The sequence below is a fragment of the Triturus cristatus genome, chromosome 4_1 (genome assembly GCF_964204655.1).
Source record: "Triturus cristatus chromosome 4_1, aTriCri1.1, whole genome shotgun sequence".
In the NCBI taxonomy this organism is placed as follows: domain Eukaryota; kingdom Metazoa; phylum Chordata; class Amphibia; order Caudata; family Salamandridae; genus Triturus; species Triturus cristatus.
The window spans coordinates 1,343,339,101-1,343,351,252 of NC_140585.1; the positions used below are offsets into that span (position 1 = coordinate 1,343,339,101).

Here is a 12,152-nt window from a genome sequence, read left to right on the forward strand (position 1 = left end):
CAGAGGTGGTCATTAGGGGGCAATAACAAACATTAATGCACAGGGCACCACCAGTGCTAAGGCGGGCCTTGCCCTTGAGGCCAGTCTGCCTCAAACTTCACAGTCTCTCTGCTTCATTCACAAGCACTTTTAACATGTGCTGCTTGCTGTGGGGCCACTGGAATTAAAATATGCAGCAAAGGAGGACAAAATTATGCTGCAGTGTTGACTAAATTATGCATGATGCAGTAACTTTTCTGATATTTTAATATTTCGACATATGTACACATGCTGACAGTCTTTGGAAAGATTTTGCCTTATTAGTACCAGTGTAACATACAAATGCAACAGTGAGAAAGGTGATCAGTCAACCTTTGTAATAAGCCATCCACTCCGCAGCAAAACAAGTCACATTTTGTATTAACTTTTGATACGTTTGAGCTATAAACAATTTATTAGTTTAAATGGTCAGATCATGCAGCAGATCTTGCATTAGGAGGCAAATATGGCAGAGCCATAATTATATAGAAAACATTTGCAAACTAGGATATTTTGCCATTCATGTTTGAAATGCTGTTGTGGAAAAAGGGAGAAGTGCTGATGACAGAAACTCCATGGCTCGGCGACAAATGGCTTGTGCTTCCACATTTTATCGTATTTGGGACATTCTGTGATTAGAAGCATATCCCACTTTGTGAATGTGTTTTAATGTCAATAACTCATTATAACCTTAAATAATCATGTGTATCCATTGGTTGATTAAATTGGGCAGTGAAATGCCAAACAAATACTAAAAATTGAAATGTTTGCGCATTCTGGCCACACCTCTGGCTCCGCCCACTGAGCCAATCCTTGGGTTATTCCCGCCCTTTGATTCTCCGCCCACAGTTCCCCTACTTTTTTCCCCCACTTCGACCACTGGACCTTATAAGTGTTTAACCATGCAAAAGTTAATGTTGTTGCACAAAGGGTATTGTTCTGCATAACTAAATACTTATAAGGTCCCAAAAGCGAGACCTATTGGCTATGCCAATGCTTGTTAACATAAGAGTCAACCATAGTATATGTAGAACACTAATGGCATAATTCTGCACTGGCATATTGTGTCATTTAAAAAAAAAAACATTTTTAAGCAAGTTGTTTTGTTTCATTATTGTGAATAGATGAAAATGTATGTTTTTGAATAAAACCTTTTAATAATATAGGCTCCTAGTATAGTTTGTTGTTTTGCGGCACTGCATACTCTTAATATGGACTCATCACTCACAATTTTTGCATGTATTACAAAGAGAAAGGAGTAAGGTTCGCTGGCATATTTTATCTGTAGCTTAGCATAGATGGTATCTGAAATAGACATTGCTCATGCACCCATAGCTGCGCCTCTGAGGAGGGGCCTTCGCACGCTGTTTTGGGGAGGCAGAACCTCACCAGGGCCCAGGCCAGCGGCGACCTTTGTTTACGTGGTTGCCCTGGCACCGGAGGTCGTGGTGCTGAACTTTGTGTAGGCCGAGGCAGCATTTCTGATTTTTTTTTGGGGGGGGGGGTTATATAGCGCGATCTCTGTCAAAGGGCTTTGGGGCGCTTTACGTGTGCATCGGTTACATTTCACAAGATCGTGTCTATAGGCACAGGGAGATTGTTATTTGCCCAGAATTAGAATATGCTGCGCTGGTGCCGGGACTAGAACTTTATTTACCCATACTGAAGTCGTCCGCTCTGGCCATGACGCCACATCATTACCTGCTACATCTGTCTCTCTTACGGCGCTCCGCTGCTTACAAACATGTAACTTCCCCATATAAGTGTTCCAAATAAAATTAAATAAAATTAGACGGTTTCCAAATTGGTGCAAAGGTGATAAATCTTACACATTAGGAGAGCTGTGACGTTACTGCCGCAGCTGTTGACTTTGAAAGTTTGGGATCAGGCTCGAGTGGGCAAATCCCTTAATCTTCCCATGTCTTAAAGCAAACATGAATTTGAGTATCTGACCTTGTGTACGCACTCCAATGCCCCTGGGAGGAGATCGCCCTATATAAAACTGCAAATAAGAAGCTACGGTCCCATTCACAAAGGTAAAGTTAGACGAAAGTCTAACTTTATGACTTTCGGTATTCACAAAGAGCATTTATTACTCGTAGATGCACTTTGTGAATACTGAAAGTCGTAAAGTTCGGCTTTTGGTATTCTCAAAGGGAATTTACGTGCAATAAATGGTATTTGTGAATACCGAAAGTCGTAAAGTTACACTTTCATCTAACTTTACCTTTGTGAGTCCGGCCCGTTTTCTTTAATCGATTGCAGTTCACTGACGCCAGGCGTTCGTAAACTGTGTTTTCATTATACAAATATAAATTAATAAGAGAAACGTATTAGGGAGGAAGAGAACCTGTGCGCAGAGAATAAACAGGGTGCATGTTATTGTTTACGTTGAGTTCGCGTGACCGACCCCCGTTAAAGAAGGTCCTAGAGTGAGTAAGGATACGGAGTTCCACCCTGGGCATTATCAGGAGGATGGTGCATCCCTGCCCGCCATTATTGCTCACGGCATTTTAGGTCTCCCTTTATTTCCACGTCCCTCTCTTCAACCTTTTTCAGTTTTATAGGGTGTTTGCCATATACTTTGTTTTTTATCCGCGAGGGATAGGCCAGGTGGATTTGAGAGGGTTCAGGTTCAGTCGCTTAGGTGGATAGTTGTGGCTGTTTGAGTTCATAGAGCAAGGATGGTCGTTTGAAGATGTTAGGACTGAGTTATCTGGTAGGGAACGCAGAGGGTCGTCCTCCTGACCCATGTGACGATGGATAGGCAGGCTGAGGGGATTGGGGCACAGCACTCAGCTGGTAGGTTGGAGGTCTGGTTTCTCCTGGAGGAGGCGATTAGAAGGAGTGAGCAGGAGGTCACGGGGATGTGGCAGGTAGGACAGATGGGTGCAGAAAGAAATATTACAAGCGCGGGCCCTCACGGGACACGAGCGGCTCTTTACAGGGCGGACAGAAGATGTGCACGCGGGGACTGCCTTTACTGGCGGCGGAAAAAAAGTCACCCGTGTATCATGCCGCCAGTAAAGCAGCCAAAGCCCCGCGTGCACATCTTCTGTCTTGTTTGTCTCCCCGCGTGCACGCTGGAATCGTATCGATTCCAAAAGGCCTCTGCATGGCAGAGTAGCGCATGCGCTGCTTTCGCCAGGCCGATACCTAAAAATGAAGTCAAATAAAAGCAGCGCGTGCCCAATGTATCTCCGATGCTTAATGCCTCTTCTCAGACTGGTTCGGCAGCAGACACCTGGGTGCAGCTGCAGCCTTATTTGCTTGGCCCTCCCCCTGCAAACACGAGCTGGCTTCACGGGCTGCACCCCTGCCTCTCCCCACCCTCGCGCCCTCCTCAGGAGATGAGGCTCCTGACACAACTGGGCTGCCCCGGATGTCTCACTGATCAAAGGGTGAGCTCACTAGTGCGCTGAGCTCGCCTGAAGCCATTTTCAAGTCACTGAAGTGAGCGCCCGGCTGCTGGCAGTGCAGCCTCTGCTCCACCCTGCTGAGAGATCCGGGATGAGTTGAAAGTCATAGTATCACCACTTGACAGCTAAGCTACTTGTTGTTCCTAGCTCTGTGTTTCCTATTACATGATGCCCTCTTACAGGTGTGGTTGCTGTCAACCCACTACTGATTCATACACACAAACATGCGTTTATTGGAAGTTTGTTGGTGACTCATCGCTCATCTCTATCGTTATTCTTGTTTGACCTCCCAACTGTCCCCACCCGGGAAGTGCGTTCTGAATTCACACAAAAAGATAAGGGCCATTTAATTAGCAGGAAACAGCCTCAGCTGTATTGCTCAGTTGATCAGACAGCGCCTTAATGCATACTTTTTTTAGCTAATTTCGAAGCGGTCCCAGCAGAGGTAACATTTGAAATGTGTATTTCAGTTTTCACCCGTGTATATGAGAATTGTACAAATCGTGCTAATGCTGTTTCATTAACACTTCACCTGCTATTATCAGGCGTCGTCCGATGCACTGAAAGAGGGTTGACAGCATTACTCATGTTAGAAAACCACTCTTAAACATATCAGGAGGCACCCATTACTCTCTACCCCATTGTGCCTTTCTGTGTACTCAGACTTCAATTATTTCACTAATGTGTGACTAACCGTAACTTGGAAATGTATTGCTTTTTCATATGAATAGAAATACCTGGCTAGGAATAAGAGAAACGCGACTTACATCTTCTACACGGCCCAGACTACAATATCATTTTACTAAATGGCAATTAACTTCTTACTGTCGACAGTTAACAGCTCTACCGTCGGCGGTGACCTATTAAGCGGTGTCATCATTATCGCAGAGTTGGGTGTGTATTACAGTCTTCCGGTGTAATGCACAAGCGCGCTGTGAACTCAGAAACACGATGCAATGGAGAAAGGGGTCTCATCATTAGGTCGTTTCTGGCCCTGTGTGTTACTTATTTCCTGATATTCTACATTGACTTCCAGTGATTCTCACATTCAGCTAAGCGTAAACTGCAAGTATGGGAAGCTTTCAACTGTAAACGCTTCACTCATTTTTTTGTTACCTGCAGGAGGCGCTAGTGTATCACATAAACCTTCTGTACAACGCCCAGAACATACAAAACAGAAAATTACTTTATCCGTGCTGATTAATTCTGCTGGCGAAGTGGAGCAGCGGAATTTATTAGTAATTCAGCATTACAAGAGTAACGTGGAATTACTAAATTCGTCCAATTCTGCCAGTATCACCTCCCTCCCTGCTGTAGGAAGCACACAGGTGTTGGCCCAAAAGGCAGGCTTTAAAGGCAAAACCGCCTTTGACGGGCAAATGTGTAACACTTGGGTGTGGGGCTGCTCCATTGTTCAGGCAGACATGCTTGCACTAGGGACAGGAAAGGAGAAAACAGTTGGCAAACAAGTTTTCCAAGGGTGTGTAGACCCCTTGGTAGGGGTGAGGTGTGACATAGCAGCCAGGGCGGCTGACTCTGGAGCACAGGGCTCACGGTTTGATCCCCAGCGCCGGAGGCAGATCAGGTCACCATCATGCGACTCCGAGCAATAGCTCACTTAATCTCCCCGACGGCCTCCAGTGCCCTTAGGGATGATTAATTAGCGCTTTACAAAATACCGTGTTTGGAAACCACAGCTCCACATGCCAGGAGAGGGGTAATGAAAGAGGGCAGAATGATGGATCCTGGGATGCCCAAATGCCACATTTCGCAGGAAGTGGTCATCAGGTGGGAGGGAACCTGGTAGCCCATTGGCCACCAACCCGTCTGTCTTGACAGCATTTACTCGCATAAGTAGGGCACCCTGAACTCAGATCTTGACTGGACTGTGGAACCGGCAAACGGAGGCTGCAGTGTTAAGTGATTTACAAAATGAGGCTAAGACCTCTAAAACCACACCTATAACTTTAAGTGGATATAATGTTCTATAACTATACAGATGACACACAAATACTCCTTCAACTGGAATGCCCCAAAGACATTGGAATCTCGCCAATTTTCAGTTGTCTCAGAACCGTGGATCAATGGATGACGTGGGGCCATCTCATATTGAATGCTTCCAAAACGGAAATACTCACGTGTAGCGTTTGGAAACATTATGACCCGCTTGCCGCCTGGCCTGATGAACTGTGATCACTGCCTAAAGTATCGAAGCAAGTAAGAAACCTCGGAATGACCATGGACTCCAAGCTGTCGATGAATGCCCAAGTGGACAAGCTAGCAGGCTCAAGCTTTGTTACTATAAAAACTCTGCAACGAATCTTCCCCCATTTGGATTTCCACACAAGGTCCATGCTACCATCTCCCTTGTTCTGTCTAAACTCGATTACGCCAATAGCCTCTACCACGGATCACCTTTAACGACTATGAAAAGACTACAACGGATTCAGAACTCTGCTGCAGACTACTCTTGCATATCAAACTGCGAGACCACATGTCCCCTGCCTTGAAAGCCCTGCATTGGTTACTGGTTGCCAGAAGATCCATGTTCAAGCTGCTTTGTATCACCCACAAAGCAAAATATGGAATGGGACCGCTCTCTTCATCAGGAATAAAATCACCAAACACATTCATCATAGGAACCTCCGCTCTAGAGTGGCACCTTGCCTCAGAATCCCAAGATACAAGAAAAAAAACATGGGTGGCACATCCTTCTGTGTTCAAGAAGCCAAACTATGGAACTCTTTACCACCAACATAAGATCCACGACAATCACCTTATCTTCAGAAAATTACTCAAGAATTGGCTCTTCCCTACATAAGCACCATAAGCAGACAGAAATATACAGCATATCCCTCTGTATATAAGCATTTGTTTGTGCTATAGATATGTACCTATATATGTGTATTGTTTTGTATAAACCTGTTGAATAATTAGGTTTAAAAAAAAAATACATTTTTAAGTAAAACACTTGAAAACCAGAGTTTATCAAATGCATCTTTAATCTACTTCTACTTACTTCCTTTATGCATCTATATACCTTCCATGCACTTGGATCTATGTATTTATTATCTTCCTCCCTCCCCCCCCCAAAAAAAGCATATTCAATGCACTACCCGATTTCACAACCTATACCTCTATCAATATCTTGAATCTACATATACTTACCTACTTTATGCATCTATAAACGTTCCATGTACTTATGGATCTATATATTTATTACTTTCTTCTAATTCAGCATATCCAATGCACTACCCTATTTATCACCCTTTACCTCTCTCAATATATCTTCTACCTCAACTCTCCGACTCATCTCAAACCTCTTTCTACTACTCTTTCCAATGCATTACCCTATTTCTCACCCATTACCTCTAGGAATATATCCTCTACATCCACTCTCTCATTCATCTCAAACTACCACTTCTATGATCCCCAAAATAGCCCTTTCTAGAATCTCCCCTACTCTACTCCTCCTTGCACCATCTGACACCTTATTACTATACTGATCCCCCCAAAACAAGCCTTTCTAAACTCTTCCCTCTGACTCCTCCCCTCCACATCCCTTTTTACTCTACGGCGCAAGGCGGAATGGCTGCCTCTTGAGGGAGCTCCGTACGCCAGACTGATACATTCGGCATTTACCATCGTTTTAGGGCATCTGTGTCGCTAAAAAGTACATGCTGCGGCTATAATGCTTATTTGACACGATTGGTGTAACTTCTGGGCTCTGGAGTTCGGCGGAACCCTCTTCACTCTGCGCTGGACTTGCCGACCGGCCGAGCAGAAACTGGCGCCCGCTCGTGGCTGTGAGGGGAGCGAGGACTGCTGAAGTGGGGTGAGGTCGCGCTGCACAGAACTTGTGTGCCGGCGCCTGATTTTCCTGCATTGCGGGCCCCATTGGATCGCTGGCTGCCATCTGTGTTGGGCCCCTGAGGTGGAGCCGCGATCGTTGTGGTGCGCTTGGCCGCTGCAGCGGAGAGTGCCCCGGGGGCCGGATATTGCCGCCACGTTGCTGGAGGAGCCTTGCTGTGAGCGGACCGCGGTCCCGGCTCGAGATGGAGCTCTGTGCACCTGAAGGCCCGTGGATCGTGCGGTAAGTGGGGCGGTGGCTTCATGCTGTGCTAAGTGCGGGTCGTGTTGCGTGGCTCCGCCTGAACGCCCTTGTGAGTAAGCACGGGCAGTGTCTGAGCGAGCCAGGGCGGGCTGACCTAACTGGGTGCGGTGTGTGGGTGTCGCCATTGCTTGCCTTGCGGGGGGATTGTCTTGGCTTGGCGCCCCGGGGAGTGACGGTTCTGGTCTGATTGCCCTGGCCTGGCCTGCTTTTGCGGGTGGGGTTGGCCAGGGCTCTGCTGGTGCCTTTCAGCCGCGGGGTGGGAGCCGAGCATGAACTCTAGGCACGTGTAGGGGTACTGTACATTCAGAGTGCTGGTGATACCTGAGGCTGATTTGGCTGCTGCCTGGGGGGCAAAATTGCAGGTGGCGGCTGGAGATATTACTGCCACGTCGACCCTCTGAGACCGACCAGGGTGAATGCCTCCACTGTTTGTCGTAATTGCTCGGCTACTGTGTGGCACTGCTCTCTAGCTGCTCCACTGGGGCGCTTGATTGCTGACATAGCAGATCTGATTATTGGCGATTTGTGCGCAAGGTGAGGCAAGGTGGGAAGTGAGCCCTGTGCATTGCTTGCATACCCCTCCATCATGGGGAAGTCTGCCCCCAAGCAGCCGAAACTCCAGTTTGAAAATAAGTGCAATACACGTGCGAGTGAAGCCATGGGGGACCAACCTATGACGCAGGGCGCGTCGGAGATTGTGTGTGACTCGGAGGATGACACCAGGACTATCCTACTCGAATTGCGATCCGGGCTGAAATCCATAGACAGTAAAATAGACGCACTTGCGACCAGCCTTGATGTGGTGAAGAAGATGATAGCCACGCACATAGGCTCGATGTTTTGGAGAATAGACTATCGGACACACAGGACTCGCAAGCGGAATCCCGGACCCAAATTCTACAAATGGAAAAGGTTTTAGAGATCATAAAAGCAAAAAACGAGGATTTAGAAGCACGGTCCAGGCACAATAATCTTCGCATAATTGGCCTGCCAGAGTCCACCACCATTTCCAAAATGGAGACTTTCATAGACGACTTGCTGCGCGAACTATTTGGTTCTGTGTTATCCTCAGTAATGATTGTGGAGAGAGCGCATCGATCTTTGGGCCCCAGACCTAAACTGGGCGCACCACGGTGTCCGATAATTGCGCGTTTGCTGAACTATGCTGACAGGGACGTCATTTTACGAGAGGCCAGAGCTAGGAGCCCCATAAACTATAAGGGTGATAACTTGTCCTTTTATCCGGACTACACCCCTGCGATGCAGGCGGCACGCAGGGAGTTAGTGCCAGTGAAAAGTTGCTTCAGGCTGCCTCTGTCCAATACGCAATGTTGTACCCCGCCAAATAGAAAATTTCTCATGGGGGTCAAGCGCGCTTTTTCAGAGGCTCGAAGTCAGCCTTGAAATATTTAAAACACATCTGCAAACCTAAACCCCGACAGGGCGGGCTAGGGAGCCCGTTGGCCTCGCCGAATCTTGAGGGCTCAGATTAGTAATGGTGTCATTGTATCTTTGATGGACGAGGGTTGCTTTATAACGGGGCCGTGGGTGGCACCTGATTTGGATATTTTCTATATGTTGTAGCTGGGGGTCCGTATCCCCCTTTCTTTTCAAACGTTTGCATGTAGTTTCATGTTTTACATTTGTTCAGCGTCTTGGATGCTGATTGTACTCATCGTTGGTGGCACACAGGAGTGCCACACAGTTAAAGTCTGGCAATCTCACCACAGGGTGAGTGTTCGCTGCCGTTCCCTCCCCCCGAGCGGTTGTTCCCCTGTTGATAAATTGTATGGAAGCTGGGGTAAATGTGCGGGTGGGGGGATGGAGATGGTCTTGACCTAATTGGGAGGTTGGAGTGGGTGGGGTGAGGTGGGAGGAGCGATGGGGAAATGTGGTGTTATTTATGTGATTGGTGCATTTTTGTCGTTTGGAATGAGAGCTGATTTGTTTAGTATGCTGGACACATGTAGCACTGAGACTGCCCTTCTATATTGGTTCATGTGGGTTGTTAGGTTGCCATGGATTACCAAACTGCAATATGGGTGAGCGATATAGATGGTTGACGTGGAATGTGAGGGGTCTCAATTCCCCAAAGAAAGTACGCCAGGTGTTGGCTTATCTGACTCGACACGATGTACACATCACTCTGTTACAGGAAACGCATTTAACTAGGCACACGGAGCGCGGCATTGCTCGCAGGTGGGCAGGATATAAGCTTGCGTCTTCCTATTCATTGTATGCCAGAGGGTCGTTGATTTTGATTAAACGAGGTATTGCATTTACGCCGGCCTGGTCATTTGTAGATGGAGAGGGACGTTGTGCAATGGTACAAGGGAAGTTGGGGGGTTCCTTGGTGTCCATTGTCCGCTTGTACGGGCCTATTGTAGATGACCCGGAGTGTTTTTTGCAAATGTATGCCAAATTGAGGGAATGGCCGGAAGCAGATATCTTGTGGGGAGGCGATCTGAATACATATTTGAACCCTGATCTAGATAAGTCTAATCCATTATCAAACCGTACTCCTAGAGTGGCCTAGTGTGTATGAAGTGCTATGTTGGAATTTGGATTGAGTGAGGTGTGGAGAGTTCGCAATGCCCTAGAGAAAGAGAGAACAGATGCAACTCCGCTACACAACAGCTGGTAGCGGTTAGACTACTGCTGCTAGGTGGAGATGCGCTTGAATGGGTACTGGAGGTCACGAGCTTGCCACGCACTTTATCAGATCACAATCCAGTACAATTGGATATAAGAATTCCGACGGCCCTTTCACATGGTGTCTGCGGTTGGAGGCGCTGCACGATCCTGTGTATGAAGCTGTGGTGCGGGACGCTGTAGAGCAATACTTTCTAGTTAAAGGGTCAGTGGATAGCACCTCTACTCTGAGGGAGGCTTTTAAAGCGACAATCCAAGGAGAGTGCATTGGTACCGCAGCGGGCATATTAAAAGATATCAGAGAGCAGCTTCTCAAAGTCGAGGCTGCGCTTCAGAAACTAGAACGTACCTACACAGCGGCACCATCGTCCGACCTTCTGGCCCACATCCACGAGCTAATCTTGGAATATGACACCCTGGCTGAATCTGAAATACGGTACGTTTCGCGTAGGCACACGTCGCGCAGGTACGGAGAGGGGGTGAGACCAGGCCGCACGCTGGCAAACAATATCAGGGACCGCATGGAGCAACCCCATATTGACAAAATCACATATTCCCACAGGAAGGAACATTATCACCCGCTTGCTATTGCCGAGCAATTCCGCGACTTTTACGCGGATCTCTATACAACTAGGGGGGAGGCGGCAGCCGTTGAGATGGAAAGCTACTTGGAGGACATGGCGTGCGCCTGGCTGTCGGATGTCCACAGGAAATATTTAAGTTTGCCGATTGACGAGGAGGATATTAAACCTGCTATTCTGGCTCTACCCAATGGGAAGGCGCCGGGGCCGGATGGCCTTACGGTCATATTTTATAAAACATACGCGGATCTGATCACCCTGTATCTGCTAGAAGTGTATGCAGAAGCACACGACTCGGGGATACTACCGCCGTTGTTTCGGCAAGCGCTGATTATAACGTTGCTCAAGAAAGACAAGCCCCCAGATAAGTGCGATTCTTATAGGCCCCTTTCACTGATCAATATAGACGCCAAAATACTTGTCCAAATTTTAGCCGCTAAACTACAACCTCTGATGCCTTGCTTGATATTACCGGACCAGTCGGGTTTTTTACCTGACCGATCTACATCGCACAACCTGCGGACTATCTTTTCCATGTTTCATATATTAGAGCCCCGCATGGCTGCCGCGGCGGTCCTGCTGGACGCGGCTAAGGCTTTTGATTCGGTAGAGTGGAAATATATATTTTTTATCCTTCAGCGTATGGGATTCCCACATATATATATACACAAAGGATCAGGGTGCTATATGCGGATCCGTCAGCTAGGGTGCGTGTCGGCGGTTTGACATCAGACCCATTTGATATTCAGCGGGGCACTCGTCAGGGATGCCCACTTTCTCCGCTGCTTTTTGCGCTTATATTGGAGCCATTGGCGTGCGTCATCAGGCAGCGACATAGGGAAACCACGCTAAATTTTAACTATCGCCCAGTTGCCATCTCGTTATATGCTGACGACATGGTGCTCTTTGTTCGTGAGCCTTCGCGGTATTTAGCACAGCTGTTGCGAGAGTATGTCAGATTCGGCCGCCTGTCGGGACTAGTTGTGAATTGGGAATAATCCGTTGTTATTCCTTTAATGGAGTCCACGGCTCTACCTGATATGGATTTCCCGTTGATATGGTCCGTAGACCCAGTTAAATAGCTTGGAGTCTGGGTCCACCGCGACCCGGATAGAGTTATACGTGAGAATTACGGGCGGGCCTACACCAAGTTGGTCCAACAGGTGGATCTATGGGTAACTTTACCGCTTTCTTTGGCGGATCGTGTTGCTTTAATTAAGAATGTGGTGTTACCGCGGTTTTTGTATCTATTTACGAACATCCCGATTGTGTTGTCAAAGGGATTTTTTAGCATTCTCCGTGGAACTCTGCTCCGGTTGGTGTGGGGAGGCAAACATGCCCGGGTGAAGTGGCCGGTCCTCACTAGCG

At 47.5% G+C, this 12,152-nt stretch overlaps 1 protein-coding gene across 1 annotated transcript in view; it reads left to right on the forward strand.

The window, feature by feature from the left end:
- KIFAP3 (kinesin associated protein 3) overlaps positions 1–12,152 on the forward strand; it is a 1,322,278-nt gene that overhangs the window by 642,467 nt on the left and 667,659 nt on the right. The window lies entirely within an intron of this gene.